The 12268-nt window shown below is 55.5% G+C and overlaps 1 pseudogene; it reads right to left on the bottom strand.

Annotated features, from left to right (window-relative positions):
* The window catches only part of LOC136607204 (zinc finger protein 420-like), a 57640-nt pseudogene extending 52229 nt beyond the window's left edge, over window positions 1-5411 (bottom strand).
* Between the last annotated feature and the right edge of the window lie 6857 nt (window positions 5412-12268).

The following is a 12268-nucleotide window of genomic DNA, read 5'->3' as shown; positions in this document are numbered from 1 at the left end:
GACAGGACGGGGCAGCACAAATACACCATCAGTACACGGACAGGACGGCGCAGCGCAAATACACCATCAGTACGCCGACAGGACGGCGCAGCACAAATACACCATCAGTACAGGGACAGGACGGGGCAGCGCAAATACACCATCAGTACACGGACAGGACGGCGCAGCGCAAATACACCATCAGTACGCTGACAGGACGGCGCAGCGCAAATACACCATCAGTACACGGACAGGACGGCGCAGCACAAATACACCATCAGTACACGGACAAGACAGGGCAGCGCAAATACACCATCAGTACACGGACAGGACGGCACAGCGCAAATACACCATCAGTACACAGACAGGACGGCGCAGCGCAAATACACCATCAGTACACGGACAGGACGGGGCAGCGCAAATACACCATCAGTACACAGACAGGACGGCGCAGCACAAATACACCATCAGTACACGGACAGGACGGCGCAGCACAAATACACCATCAGTACACGGACAGGACGGCGCAGCACAAATACACCATCAGTACACAGACAGGACGGCGCAGCACAAATACACCATCAGTACACGGACAGGACGGGGCAGCGCAAATACACCATCAGTACACGGACAGGACGGGGCAGCGCAAGTACACCATCAGTACGCTGACAGGACGGCGCAGCGCAAATACACCATCAGTACACGGACAGGACGGCGCAGCGCAAATACACCATCAGTACACGGACAGGACGGCGCAGCGCAAATACACCATCAGTACACAGACAGGACGGCGCAGCGCAAATACACCATCAGTACACGGACAGGACGGCGCAGCGCAAATACACCATCAGTACACAGACAGGACGGGGCAGCACAAATACACCATCAGTACACGGACAGGACGGCGCAGCGCAAATACACCATCAGTACGCCGAGAGGACGGCGCAGCACAAATACACCATCAGTACAGGGACAGGACGGGGCAGCGCAAATACACCATCAGTACACGGACAGGACGGCGCAGCGCAAATACACCATCAGTACACAGACAGGACGGCGCAGCGCAAATACACCATCAGTACACGGACAGGACGGGGCAGCGCAAATACACCATCAGTACACAGACAGGACGGGGCAGCACAAATACACCATCAGTACACGGACAGGACGGCGCAGCGCAAATACACCATCAGTACGCCGACAGGACGGCGCAGCGCAAATACACCATCAGTACGCCGACAGGACGGCGCAGCACAAATACACCATCAGTACAGGGACAGGACGGGGCAGCGCAAATACACCATCAGTACACGGACAGGACGGCGCAGCACAAATACACCATCAGTACACGGACAGGACGGCGCAGCACAAATACACCATCAGTACACAGACAGGACGGCGCAGCACAAATACACCATCAGTACACGGACAGGACGGGGCAGCGCAAATACACCATCAGTACACGGACAGGACGGGGCAGCGCAAGTACACCATCAGTACGCTGACAGGACGGCGCAGCGCAAATACACCATCAGTACACGGACAGGACGGCGCAGCGCAAATACACCATCAGTACACGGACAGGACGGCGCAGCGCAAATACACCATCAGTACACGGACAGGACGGGGCAGCGCAAATACACCATCAGTACACGGACAGGACGGCGCAGCGCAAATACACCATCAGTACACGGACAGGACGGCGCAGCGCAAATACACCATCAGTACACGGACAGGACGGCGCAGCGCAAATACACCATCAGTACACGGACAGGACGGCGCAGCGCAAATACACCATCAGTACACGGACAGGACGGGGCAGCACAAATACACCATCAGTACACGGACAGGACGGCGCAGCGCAAATACACCATCAGTACACGGACAGGACGGGGCAGCGCAAATACACCATCAGTACACGGACAGGACGGCGCAGCACAAATACACCATCAGTACACGGACAGGACGGGGCAGCGCAAATACACCATCAGTACACAGACAGGACGGCGCAGCACAAATACACCATCAGTACACGGACAGGACGGGGCAGCGCAAATACACCATCAGTACACAGACAGGACGGCGCAGCGCAAATACACCATCAGTACACGGACAGGACGGGGCAGCACAAATACACCATCAGTACACGGACAGGACGGGGCAGCGCAAATACACCATCAGTACACAGACAGGACGGGGCAGCACAAATACACCATCAGTACACGGACAGGACGGCGCAGCGCAAATACACCATCAGTACACGGACAGGACGGGGCAGCGCAAATACACCATCAGTACACAGACAGGACGGCGCAGCACAAATACACCATCAGTACACGGACAGGACGGGGCAGCGCAAATACACCATCAGTACACAGACAGGACGGCGCAGCGCAAATACACCATCAGTACACGGACAGGACGGGGCAGCACAAATACACCATCAGTACACGGACAGGACGGGGCAGCGCAAATACACCATCAGTACACAGACAGGACGGGGCAGCACAAATACACCATCAGTACACGGACAGGACGGCGCAGCGCAAATACACCATCAGTACAGGGACAGGACGGCGCAGCGCAAATACACCATCAGTACACGGACAGGAGGGCGCAGCACAAATACACCATCAGTACACGGACAGGACGGCGCAGCGCAAATACACCATCAGTACACAGACAGGACGGCGCAGCGCAAATACACCATCAGTACACGGACAGGAGGGCGCAGCACAAATACACCATCAGTACACAGACAGGACGGCGCAGCGCAAATACACCATCAGTACACAGACAGGACGGCGCAGCACAAATACACCATCAGTACACGGACAGGACGGCGCAGCGCAAATACACCATCAGTACACAGACAGGACGGGGCAGCACAAATACACCATCAGTACACGGACAGGACGGCGCAGCACAAATACACCATCAGTACACAGACAGGACGGGGCAGCGCAAATACACCATCAGTACACAGACAGGACGGCGCAGCGCAAATACACCATCAGTACACAGACAGGACGGCGCAGCGCAAATACACCATCAGTACACGGACAGGAGGGCGCAGCACAAATACACCATCAGTACACGGACAGGACGGGGCAGCGCAAATACACCATCAGTACACGGACAGGACGGCGCAGCGCAAATACACCATCAGTACACAGACAGGACGGCGCAGCACAAATACACCATCAGTACACGGACAGGACGGCGCAGCGCAAATACACCATCAGTACACGGACAGGACGGGGCAGCGCAAATACACCATCAGTACACGGACAGGACGGGGCAGCGCAAATACACCATCAGTACACGGACAGGACGGGGCAGCGCAAATACACCATCAGTACACGGACAGGACGGCGCAGCGCAAATACACCATCAGTACACAGACAGGACGGGGCAGCACAAATACACCATCAGTACACGGACAGGACGGGGCAGCGCAAATACACCATCAGTACACGGACAGGACGGCGCAGCGCAAATACACCATCAGTACACGGACAGGACGGGGCAGCGCAAATACACCATTAGTACACAGACAGGACGGGGCAGCACAAATACACCATCAGTACACGGACAGGACGGGGCAGCGCAAATACACCATCAGTACACGGACAGGACGGCGCAGCGCAAATACACCATCAGTACACGGACAGGAGGGCGCAGCACAAATACACCATCAGTACACAGACAGGACGGCGCAGCGCAAATACACCATCAGTACACAGACAGGACGGCGCAGCACAAATACACCATCAGTACACGGACAGGACGGCGCAGCGCAAATACACCATCAGTACACAGACAGGACGGGGCAGCACAAATACACCATCAGTACACGGACAGGACGGCGCAGCACAAATACACCATCAGTACACAGACAGGACGGGGCAGCGCAAATACACCATCAGTACACAGACAGGACGGCGCAGCGCAAATACACCATCAGTACACAGACAGGACGGCGCAGCGCAAATACACCATCAGTACACGGACAGGAGGGCGCAGCACAAATACACCATCAGTACACGGACAGGACGGGGCAGCGCAAATACACCATCAGTACACGGACAGGACGGCGCAGCGCAAATACACCATCAGTACACAGACAGGACGGCGCAGCACAAATACACCATCAGTACACGGACAGGACGGCGCAGCGCAAATACACCATCAGTACACGGACAGGACGGGGCAGCGCAAATACACCATCAGTACACGGACAGGACGGGGCAGCGCAAATACACCATCAGTACACGGACAGGACGGGGCAGCGCAAATACACCATCAGTACACGGACAGGACGGCGCAGCGCAAATACACCATCAGTACACAGACAGGACGGGGCAGCACAAATACACCATCAGTACACGGACAGGACGGGGCAGCGCAAATACACCATCAGTACACGGACAGGACGGCGCAGCGCAAATACACCATCAGTACACGGACAGGACGGGGCAGCGCAAATACACCATTAGTACACAGACAGGACGGGGCAGCACAAATACACCATCAGTACACGGACAGGACGGGGCAGCGCAAATACACCATCAGTACACGGACAGGACGGCGCAGCGCAAATACACCATCAGTACACAGACAGGACGGCGCAGCACAAATACACCATCAGTACGCGGACAGGACGGCGCAGCGCAAATACACCATCAGTACACAGACAGGACGGGGCAGCACAAATACACCATCAGTACACGGACAGGACGGCGCAGCGCAAATACACCATCAGTACACGGACAGGACGGCGCAGCGCAAATACACCATCAGTACACGGACAGGACGGCGCAGCGCAAATACACCATCAGTACGCCATCGATACGCGGGAAACCTGCAGCAAAACGGGCGGATTTAGTCGCACAAACCCGCAGGAAGCGCTGAGATCCGCCACGACGTCACGTAAACACCACATACTGTGGCAGCTGAGATTGGCGCAGCCGGAGAGCGTCACACGGGGCGGCGGGCGGAACAAGTTGTCATACATAAAGCCGGCGTCCCGCGCACCGAAGCCCCCAGGGCCGGACCTGCGGCGGTCGGGGCGGCGGCTTCATGGTAATTCCGCCCCGTGTGAGCGGTCCCTACAGGCAGCTACTGCCCGAGCCGGCAGCCCTCCTCACCTCTGCGGCTCCGCAGCACCTTCCTGCAATCCAGCTGCAGCAGCGAGAAGCCCCTCCCCTTCCAGGCCGGTCATGTGACCTCCTAGGAGCCCATACACTGGAGCGGTGGCCTCAGCAGACCGCAGCTCGTCCGCTCAGGGCTGCCGGGGATGGGTTTACATGGGACTGCGTTAGGACACGAGTTACATGGGACTGTAGGGGGGGCCGAGATGTCCACAGGTGGGTGAGGAGAGGCCCGTGTCTAGAATGGAGGCGCTCCCGGTAGGTGACATCACGTGATGGGCGGGGCCTCCAGGCAGTACCGGAAGCTGCCCTGCACGTGTGTCCTGGTGACAGAAGGGGGAGGGGTATTTACATGGGACTGATGTGTATTACATGGGACTGTACGCTGCCCTGATTTCTGTGCACGCTCCCATTATAGTATTCTGGCGGCGCTCGCGGCGCAGATTAATAACGTCTTACTGGGATGGATCCGACTTTCACAAATATGTTTTTTGTTATATTTTTTATATTAATTTGATAAAAGTGCGGCTGAAACTGTGATTTCCTTTTATCTTTTAAAATCACAGAGGTGAGGGAAGAAAAACAGACATTCACAGAAAAAGCCAAAAATACAATACCTGAAGGTCTGCGAAGCAGACACGGTCGCCATAAGGCAGGCACGATCGCCGTAGGGCAGGCGCAATGGCCGTAAGCCCTGGAGATATGCAGTCAGCCAGACAATTATGTGGAGGAGCAGCTTGTTCCTGGCAGGCTAATATGCAGTCACCCACTCAGCCCAGCCCAGAATGGGGAGGAGTGACTGCATATACTAATAGCCTGCACATGTGAACGATACCAAAGATGTCAGCCATAGATGGGTGGTGACCCACCATACAGGATATCAACCCTGGCTGATATGACAGCGGGTTGCCCTGTATCTCCAAGGTGGGCCACACTGGCTGACATCTTGGGCTCCCTCACCAACTAGCAAACTACATACAAAAGTACTAATGAAATGCGGGTGTTAGTGCCTTTTATCTTTTATACTTTGACTAGCTTACCCGTTGCGCGTTGCTGCGAAGACAGACAGACATTCGTTTTTATATATCTAGATAACAACCAATCACAGCACAGCTTTTATTCTGCCTCAGCAATATAAAAAATAGCAACCAATCACAGCACAGCTTTCATGTTACCTCAGTATAATATATAACAACCAATCACAGCACAGCTTTCATGTTACCTCAGCAGTATAATATATAGCAACCAATCACAGGGCAGCTTTCATGTTACCTCAGTATAATATATAACAACCAATCACAGCGCAGCTTTCATGTTACCTCAGCAGTATAATATATAACAACCAATCACAGCGCAGCTTTCATGTTACCTCAGCAGTATAATATATAACAACCAATCACAGCACAGATTTCATGTTACCTCAGCTATATAATATATAACAACCAATCACAGCACAGCTTTCATGTTACCTCAGTATAATATATAACAACCAATCACAGCGCAGCTTTCATGTTACCTCAGCAGTATAATATATAACAACCAATCACAGCACAGCTTTCATGTTACCTCAGCGGTATAATATATAACAACCAATCACAGCACAGCTTTCATTTTACCTCAGCAGTATAATATATAACAACCAATCACAGCACAGCTTTCATTTTACCTCAGCAGTATAATATATAACAACCAATCACAGCACAGCTTTCATGTTACCTCAGCGGTATAATATATAACAACCAATCACAGCACTGCTTTCATGTTACCTCAGCGGTATAATATATAACAACCAATCACAGCACAGCTTTCATGTTACCTCAGCAGTATAATATATAACAACCAATCACAGTGCAGCTTTCATGTTACCTCAGCGGTATAATACATAACAACCAATCACAGCACAGCTTTCATTTTACCTCAGCATTCTCAATATCCAGCAATGGTTTAGTGATATGTTCGGTGGATGCATCATTTTGTAGTTGAACACGCCTCCCGTTGCTCGTAATGCCTTTTGCTTTCGTGCTTGAGATGGAAATCAAACGATCTTTGTCTGGGGGGCATAACTGTCGACGACGCTCGCACGCGCGTGCGCCACCTATCGTAGGATAGATGTACTATGCCAGTAATCTTCCCAGGAGTGTACTCAACAACTTCCCAAAGTCTCATGGCGATTGGATGAATGGTGTAGTGATGCATAAGGGACACAGACAGACAGACACACAGACAGACATACATTGATATATATCAGGAAGTGAGAGAATTACATTCCGTACGTAAACTTTGGATGCTAATTCTTTTGCGCATAGAATTCAATAATCGAGTTGGGACCCATTACCTTTTCCTATTTATGACATAATCAATGCTCGTGCCAAATTTCATGTTTCTACAACATCGGGAAGTGAGAGAATTAGTGGCAATGATGGTAATCGACCGATCTACGTGGGGGGGGGGGGGCGTAACTGTCGACGACGTTCGCACGTGCGCCATTTATCATAGGATAGATGTACTATGCCAGTAATCTTCCCAGGAGTGTACTCAGCAACTTCCCAAAGTCTCATGGCGATTGGATGAATGGTGTAGTAGCGCATAAAGGACAGACAGACAGACAGACACACAGACACGCACGCATACATTCAATTTTATATATATAGATGGCCGCTGATGTAATATTACGTTATACCGCGGTCCACCACGCCGCGCCAACACTCAGCTGCCATGGCAGACCGGGGTCTTTTAGGAGGTCCCCAGCTGCCATGGCAACCACTCCCCACGATCTCACCGCAGGAGGCCGTGTGGACCCTGAACCTCCATCGGGTCATTTACAGACCAGCAGCCGTGATCAGCGTGAGACAGCCGACACCCACATTGTACGGCGCGGCGCCCCCACTCCCCCCATGATGCAGCCGTGATCAGCGTGAGACAGCCGACACCCACATTGTACGGCGCGGCGCCCCCGCTCCCCCCATGATGCAGCCGTGATCAGCGTGAGACAGCCGACACCCACATTGTACGGAGCGCGGTCGCCCCCGCTCCCCCATGATGCAGCCGTGATCAGTGTGAGACAGCCGACACCCACATTGTACGGAGCGGCGCCCCCGCTCCCCCATGATGCAGCCGTGATCAGTGTGAGACAGCCGACACCCACATTGTACGGCGCGGCGCCCCCGCTCCCCCATGATGCAGCCGTGATCAGTGTGAGACAGCCGACACCCACATTGTACGGCGCGGCGCCCCCGCTCCCCCATGATGCAGCCGTGATCAGTGTGAGACAGCCGACACCCACATTGTACGGAGCGCCGTCGCCCCCACTCCCCCCATGATGCAGCCGTACGTTGTGGAGCCTCAGGGCTTCCACCTGCTGGCGGTTCTTTAACGCTGCGATATCTCTGCGTTTTTTTCAATGGGATTTTCTAATGTTAAAATCGCACAAAAATCCCAAAAACACAAAACTCCCAGAAACACAAACCCACCATTTTTGTGTGATTTTTAACATTAGAAAGTCCCATTGAAAAAACCACAGCGTTAAAGAAACGCCGGCGGGTAGAAGCCATCAAGGGGTTAAAGGGTGTATGTACACGGATGATGTCTCTGGGTGATTCCACTCCGGATCGCCTTCTCTATAGAAGCGCAGAAGGGATTTGTTTCCTCTTCTTCTGCCTCAGGGAATAATTGGCCGTTCTCCCACAACATTCCGTATCACATAAAACACATCACACTCGCATTACAAATGGCGGCTCGGCGGTGCGGTACGGGTGGGAGTTTCTCAGACCAATAAATTGCATTTGCCTGCGTAAATGTACCCTATGCTGGAGAGAATAAAGAAAGGAGGGCAGGTGGGAGCAGTCTGTGTGAGGGGGCAGGAAGATGCAGTCTGTGGGAGGAGGTTAGGGGAAGCAGTCTGTGGGAAGGGGTAGGTGGGAGTAGTCTGTGGGAAGGGGCAGGTGGGAGCAGTCTGTGGGAGGAAGTCAGGTGGGAGCAGTCTGTGGGAGGAGGTCGGGTGGGAGCAGTCTGTGGGAGGAGGTCGGGTGGGAGCAGTCTGTGGGAGGAGGTCGGGTGGGAGCAGTCTGTGGGAGGAGGTCGGGTGGGAGCAGTCTGTGGGAGGAAGTCGGGTGGGAGCAGTCTGTGGGAGGAGGTCAGGTGGGAGCAGTTTGTGGGAGGAGGTCAGGTGGGAGCAGTCTGCGGGAGGAGGTCAGGTGGGTGCAGTCTGTGGGAGGAGGACAGGTAGGTGCAGTTTGTGGGAGGAAGTTAGGGGAAGCAGTCTGTGGGAAGGGGTAGGTGGGAGTAGTCTGGGAAGGGGTAGGTGGGAGTAGTCTGTGGGAGGAGGTAGGTGGGAGTCGTCTGTTGGAAGGGGTAGGTAGGAGCAGTCTGGGAGGAGGTCAGGTGGGAGCAGTCTGTGAGGAAGGCAAGGGGAGCAGTTTGTGGGAGGAGGGGAGCAGTCTGTGGGAGGAGGTTAGGGGAAGCAGTCTGTGGGAAGAGGTAGGTGGGAGTAGTCTGTGGGAAGGGGCAGGTGGGAGCAGTCTGTGGGAGGAAGTCAGGTGGGAGCAGTCTGTGGGAGGAAGTCAGGTGGGAGCAGTCTGTGGGAGGAAGTCAGGTGGGAGCAGTCTGTGGGAGGTGGTCAGGTGGGAGCAGTCTGTGGGAGGAGGTCAGGTGGGAGCAGTCTGTGGGAGGAAGTCGGGTGGGAGCAGTCTGTGGGAGGAAGACGGGTCGGAGCAGTCTGTGGGAGGAGGTCAGGTGGGAGCAGTCTGTGGGAGGAGGTCAGGTGGGAGCAGTCTGTGGGAGGAGGTCTGGTGGGAGCAGTCTGTGGGAGGAGGTCAGGTGGGAGTAGTCTGTGGGAGGAGGGCAGGTGGGTGCAGTTTGTGGGAGGAAGTTAGGGGAAGCAGTCTGTGGGAAGGGGTAGGTGGGAGCAGACTGTTGGAAGGGTTAGGTGGGAGCAGTCTGTGGGAGGAGGTCAGGTGGGAGCAGTCTGTGAGGAAGGCAAGGGGAACAGTTTGTGGGAGGAGGGGAGGGGGAGCAGTCTGTGGGAGGAGGTCAGGTGGGAGCAGTCTGTGGGAGGAGGTCAGGTAGGAGCAGTCTGTGGGAGGAGGTCAGGTGGGAGCAGTCTGTGGGAAGAGGTCAGGTGGGAGCAGTCTGTGGGAAGAGGTCAGGTGGGAGCAGTCTGTGGGAGGAGGGCAGGTAGGTGCAGTTTGTGGGAGGAAGTTAGGGGAAGCAGTCTGTGGGAAGGGGTAGGTGGGAGTAGTCTGGGAAGGGGTAGGTGGGAGTAGTCTGTGGGAAGGGGTAGGTGGGAGTCGTCTGTTGGAAGGGGTAGGTAGGAGCAGTCTGGGAGGAGGTCAGGTGGGAGCAGTCTGTGAGGAGTGCAAGGGGAGCAGTTTGTGGGAGGAGGGGAGCAGTCTGTGGGAGGAGGTTAGGGGAAGCAGTCTGTGGGAAGAGGTAGGTGGGAGTAGTCTGTGGGAAGGGGCAGGTGAGAGCAGTCTGTGGGAGGAAGTCAGGTGGGAGCAGTCTGTGGGAGGAAGTCAGGTGGGAGCAGTCAGTGGGAGGTAGTCAGGTGGGAGCAGTCTGTGGGAGGAGGTCAGGTGGGAGCAGTCTGTGGTAGGAGGTCAGGTGGGAGCAGTCTGTGGGAGGAGGTCAGGTGGGAGCAGTCTGTGGTAGGAGGTCAGGTGGGAGTAGTCTGTGGGAAGAGGGCAGGTGGGTGCAGTTTGTGGGAGGAAGTTAGGGGAAGCAGTCTGGGAAGGGGTTGGTGGGAGTAGTCTGTGGGAAGGGGTAGGTAGGAGCAGTCTGTGGGAGGAGGTCAGGTGGGAGCAGTCTGTGGGAGGAGGTCAGGTGGGAGCAGTCTGTGGGAGGAGGTCAGGTGGGAGCAGTCTGTGGGAGGAGGGCAGGTGGGAGTAGTCTGTGGGAGGAGGGCAGGTGGGAGCAGTCTGTGGGAGGAGGGCAGGTAGGTGCAGTTTGTGGGAGGAAATTAGGGGAAGCAGTCTGTGGGAAGGTGTAGGTGGGAGTAGTCTGTGGGAAGGGGTAGGTGGGAGTAGTCTGTGGGAAGGGGTAGGTGGGAGTAGTCTGTTGGAAGGGGTAGGTAGGAGCAGTCTGTGGGAGGAGGTCAGGTGGGAGCAGTCTGTGAGGAAGGCAAGGGGAGCAGTTTGTGGGAGGAGGGGAGGGGGGAGCAGTCTATGGGAGGAGGGCAATGGAAGCAGTCTGTGGGAAGGGGTAGGTGGGAGTCGTCTGTGGGAAGCGGCAGATGGGAGCAGTCTGTGGGAGGTAGTCAGGTGGGAGCAGTCTGTGGGAGGAGGTCAGGTGGGAGCAGTCTGTGGGAGGAAGTCAGGTGGGAGCAGTCTGTGGGAGGAGGTCAGGTGGGAGAAGTCTGTGGGAGGAGGTCAGGTGGGAGCAGTCTGTGGGAGGAGGTCAGGTGGGAGCAGTCTGTGGGAGGAGGTCAGGTGGGAGCAGTCTGTGGGAGGAGATCAGGTAGGAGCAGTCTGTGGGAGGAGGGCAGGTGGGTGCAGTTTGTGGGAGGAAGTTAGGGGAAGCTGTCTGTGGGAAGGGGTTGGTGGGAGCAGTCTGTGGGAAGGGGTTGGTGGGAGCAGTCTGTGGGAAGGGGTTGGTGGGAGCAGTCTGTGGGAAGGGGTAGGTAGGAGCAGTCTGTGAGAGGAGGTCAGGTGGGAGCAGTCTGTGAGGAAGGCAAGGGGAGCAGTTTGTGGGAGAAGAGCAGGAGGAGCAGTCTGTGGATGGAAGTCAGGTGGGAGCAGCATGTGGGAGGAGAGCAAGTGGGAGCAGTCTGGGAGAAGGGCAGGTGGGAGGAGGGCAAAGGGAGCAGTTTATGGGAGGAGGGCAGGGGGAGCAGTTTGGGGGCAGGGGCGGCAGTCTGGAGGCAGGGGGCAGTCTGTGGGAGGAGGGCAGGGGGAGCAGTCTGGAGGTGGGGGGGGGGAGCAGTCTGTGGGAGTAGTGCAGGGGGAGCAGTCTGGGGGCAGGGGGAAGCAGTCTGTGAAGGGGAGGGCACTGATCACATGTACAGTGCTCGCCAATCGAAGAGCAGGTGCCGCCTAACACTGTGGGGGTTAGGCAGTGTGAAGATTGTATTGGCCATCTTGGATGTCTTGTATTGCTGCTGGAGTTTTTCCCACTATGATCCGAGGCTTAAAGGGGTTTTACAG

The sequence above is a fragment of the Eleutherodactylus coqui genome, chromosome 1 (genome assembly GCF_035609145.1).
Source record: "Eleutherodactylus coqui strain aEleCoq1 chromosome 1, aEleCoq1.hap1, whole genome shotgun sequence".
Taxonomy (NCBI): Eukaryota; Metazoa; Chordata; class Amphibia; order Anura; family Eleutherodactylidae; genus Eleutherodactylus; species Eleutherodactylus coqui.
This window is presented reverse-complemented; position numbering and strand designations above follow the sequence as displayed.